General features: G+C 40.6%; 1 pseudogene; it reads left to right on the top strand.

The window, feature by feature from the left end:
• Positions 1-316: 316 nt before the first annotated feature.
• On the top strand, positions 317-1,273 carry LOC123637713 (annotated as a pseudogene).
• Positions 1,274-4,438: the final 3,165 nt, after the last annotated feature.

Raw genomic sequence — 4,438 nt, 5'->3', positions numbered from 1 at the left:
TCTCACTTTTGCTCAGGTTGGTCTCCAACTCCTGAGCTCTAGCGATCCTCCTGCCTCGGCCTCCCAGAGTGCGAGGATTAGAGGTGTGAACCACCATGCCAGCTTCTTTGTAAGTGAAGAATATACAACATAATCTTGAAGAACTGCACGGCGGTGTGCACCAGAGGCACACTTTGTGCGTATAATGGACTGAGAGACAGACAAATTAATCTTGGTGAAAGGATTTTTCATCTCTTGTTTTTATTTGCCAATGTTAGTCAGTGTTCTACGGCTTAGACTGTTACCTTTTTCTGGTTCCTTACTCTGTTTTATTCTAATGGGTCCCAGAAATCCCTCTCTTCCCCTTATGAGAATCAGAAAGTGAAGAAGAGGAAAATATTAGCTACCCAAATGAGAGTTCTAGGGAAGAGTGGGATTCCTCTAAAGAAGAGGACCCCATGGTATCCAACTTCATGCCTCTTAAGAGTCTTGCCTGGCAGGTTAAGTACCTTTTAAAATATTCTACAACTTGGAAACTTTTAAATCCTAATTCCCAGTCATATGATGTTAAACTGTTGGATCCAAGCACACCAGTCCATACACTTTGAGAGATAAGTCTAAGATTCTCCCATTGCTCTCATTGTGTCCCCGAACTAGAACCAATTCCTGAATGGCCCCCTCCCACCTTTTAAAAATCCCCTTACAAGTCCCAGCCAGCTCTCTAGAGATCATGCCACCCTAAATGGAGCACTGCAATTTTCCACAAAATAGTTCATCTGAACACTGAGTAGAACCATCTCCATACCTGAATACCTAAAACAGATCCCTAATTCGTGTGTTTCTGGTTGCTGTGGCTGGCTAACTAAAATAGTTATAGGAACAACCTGGACTGAACCCATCAACACTACTTACTCCTTTTTATTTTTTTTATTTTTTTGAGACAGGGTCTTTCCCTGTTGCCCAAGCTGGAGTGCAGTGGCACGATTGTGTCTCGCTGCAACCTCAAACTTCTGGGCTCAAGCAATCCTTCTGCCTCAGCCTTCCAAGTAGTTAGGACCATAGGAGGGCACCACTATGCCTGGATAATTTTTAGAAAAAAATTTTTTTGTAGAGATGGGGGGCCTTGCTATGTTGTTTAGGCTGGTCTGGAACTCCTAGCCTCAAGCAATTCTCCTGCCTCAGCTTCCCAAAGTGCTGAAATCACAAATGTGAGCCAGCATGCCTCGCCCACGTGACTTATTCTTACATTAACTTTCAGAAAGCAGTTAACAAACTCATAACTGTATCCCTGTAAAGATCCATCATTTGCTCTGATATCTCTGATGTTGCCAGTTGAGAAAGGGGTACAAAGCTAATCATTACCCAGACCACAGTGGAGAAACCAACACCTTCTCAACCAAACTGTGCCACGGCCCTGGCAAGCCAAAGTGCTACCAAGTACTGATTACATATACCCAAGGGTCCTGTAACTCAGCTATAGGAAATGTGCATTGTGAGCATACCGTTTGACAAACCCTGCAGATAAAATGAGAACTTCAATGGAGAATTAGTCAAAAGAGACCACATTGCAAAAGATAAGTTGACTATCCACATTCAGTTCTCCCCCACTCACCCTATCCACCTCAATTTACTCTGCCTTTCTGAACAGACGTTAATTAGATATCTAGTTAAAGGAAGATATGGGAAGGAAAAAGTAGACCAGCCACCCCTTTTGTTACCCAACCTTCAGAACAGCCACTGTGGAAAGCAAGAAGTTGGCTACCCCTAATAATACCTTTCTGAGCATACTCTTCTCTGATATTCATTTCTAGATAAGTGAGTTAAATTGAGTAACTACACAAAGGAAAATATGGATTTTTCCCCCAGATTTTATATAGATTATGCCTACATATGACACCTTTTAGGGGTTCCTATTTTTCATGGGGGAGTGCAGTTTCAAAACTCACTTATGCTACTCTAAGCCTATTTAGGTACTCTGTACCAGCAATTATAGCATGAACATTCTATATCCTAGGCTCCCACCAGGCTGTCTCTGGCTAAATTGGCCCATAAGATCATCCCTAGGGATTAAACAGACACCTGCTCTATAGGGAATGTATTTCCTAAATCTTGGCACTCAGATTTTTGTCAAGAGCAAAATATAACACATTCCAAAAGAAAATGGGAAGGGATTAAAGGAGCATTTATGCTTTCAGTTTTAACTGCTAATGGATTAAACTATTTCATCTGTATAATATTTCCTGGAGCAGAAGTTTATGCACTTTCCACATCCATTGCAAACTTCTCAGGAACGCTTCTAATATTAAAGAAACTTCTTACAGAAGATCTTAGCCTCATATTAATACAATATGAAGTTAAAAGTTTTAGCAGCATTGTTTTTGTAAGTAGATTGGCTTTGGCTTTTCTTCTGGTTGAACAAGGAAGAATATGTGTCCTTGTAAATGAGTCCTGCTGGGTTTATTTAAGTGAGTCAAATTTAGAAATCGACATACATAAAATAAAATGCATGAGACCATTTAATCTTTTCATATACCCTGTGATAAAGTAAAATCTATTATATATGTGGTCCTGCTTGACTGGCAGGGAATCACAAAACAGAATGTTTAAAGTAAATCATATATCCTCTTCCTTATTTTAGTTGTGCTTTTTCCTATTCTCTGTAATTAAGTGCTATATACAAAGTGGCATCAAAAAATTGAAGCAGTGATGGAATCATGAATTCTGTAAATATATGGCAACTTTGAGGAGAGAGAAGAATGTGTATAGCCTAATGAGTATTTCTGCTGAGGCTTAGTTGTCCTGTCTTAAGGAAAAAGAAAGGAATTGTAATGGGGAGAAAAAAAGTATTTGTTAGTAAAAATTACTGGCCTTAAACCATACCATATTCTTCGTGTAACTGAATGTATGAGAAATTGTTCCTAGTTTCCATGTAGATGTTCTGTGAAATTGGTTTTTTAAGTGTTACAAGTACCTGTTTCCTTTTTGTTTTATAAGGGAGGGGAGTGTAGGAAGAAGTAGGAAAGAGGTCTGAAAATTAAAATACATTGTTTCTGTGTAAAAAAAAAAAAGAAGTTCTTTAATTCAGGGCTATGTGGGGATGACAAAATGGCTATTGAGAATAAATGAACTCAAACTCTGGAGTGAGAATCAGATACATTTTACCATATAGTTAATTTGGAATCAAATATTTATAATGAATATGAATACTATACAGTGGGGTTCTATAGTCTGTGTTCCTCTGAAAGCAAAGCTCAAGGCAAGAACTCTGGATCAGTTTATTTGGGAGGTGACTGCAAGAAGCAGGAGTGAGAAGCAAGAGAATGAAACAGGGAAGAAGGAAACCCAACATAGGTGGCATGTTATAGGGGTCACCGCTGTGAGCAGTAAGAAACTTGATCCCACCGGGAAATCTGCAGAATGTCTTCTAGAATCGTCCACTTGAAAACAGGAGTTTGGAACATGTATTCACTGGCTGTGTCTCCTATTGTTTGAGGGTTGCCTCCAAGGTCATTGAGACCCCTAATCTCTGGGGCTTATGCTTGCATGAGGGAGGAAGAAACCACCTCCTACAGACAGACAAGGTCATGGGGCAGAACGTGACAGGGAGAATGAACTGTCCACTGCAGCTGCCACTTTCTATCAAAGGCAGGCCCAGGGGGAGGGACACAAGCACCAAGGTCAGCTGCAGGGGTACTTCCAGCAATCAGTGGCTCTTCCTTACTAAGCAACGGATGATAGTCACTGGACATCAGGGCTGAGAGAAGGGTCTGGTGTGTGCTGCTTTGCATGCATACCCCATAGTATCCACAATAAGATATTTGCTTCGTCCTTCAGTCCTCGGCTCTCAATCTCTGCTTATACCCTTGCTCAAAATGAAGTCTTTGGGTTCCTTCTAACTTTCTGTTAACTGAGGTCAACGGAAGTCTTCAGATTCTTTCAAAACACTCTGTGAAATGCTGATTTCCTATTTCAGTAATGGCTAAATAATGTGCAGGACTCCATATCTCGCTCTCTGATCGGAGAACATCCTCTATGTGTCAGCTGCATTCTTTTCGCTACAACCAGCATATTCCATGCCCTGGGAAGTGCAGGTGTATAAAGGTGGGGTTTCAAATCCTGTTAGGCCAAGAAGCTTTACTTTCTTGTGGGCATCCAAGCTGAGACTAGATTTTCCTCTCTGGGAAGCAGCAGAACAATGCTTTATGTCCTGGTAACATACAATGCAGGGGTGTTACCATTTAACTATTTCATGTCCATCATTGTGTGGGCTACAATTGCATAAAAGCTCATGTGAACAATTTCCAGCAGCAAAGACTTCTGTGAACCTCATAAGATTAATATTAATACAATTCTTATCCTCTTATGTTATCTTGTAATAAGGCCCAGAACTTTGCTTTTTAAATAATGCCAAGTCCAGTGTCTCTCCACAGGGAGCAATTTTGCTCCCCTCTCCAAGAGT

Source organism: Lemur catta, chromosome 5 (genome assembly GCF_020740605.2).
Source record: "Lemur catta isolate mLemCat1 chromosome 5, mLemCat1.pri, whole genome shotgun sequence".
Classification (NCBI taxonomy): Eukaryota; Metazoa; Chordata; class Mammalia; order Primates; family Lemuridae; genus Lemur; species Lemur catta.
This window is presented reverse-complemented; position numbering and strand designations above follow the sequence as displayed.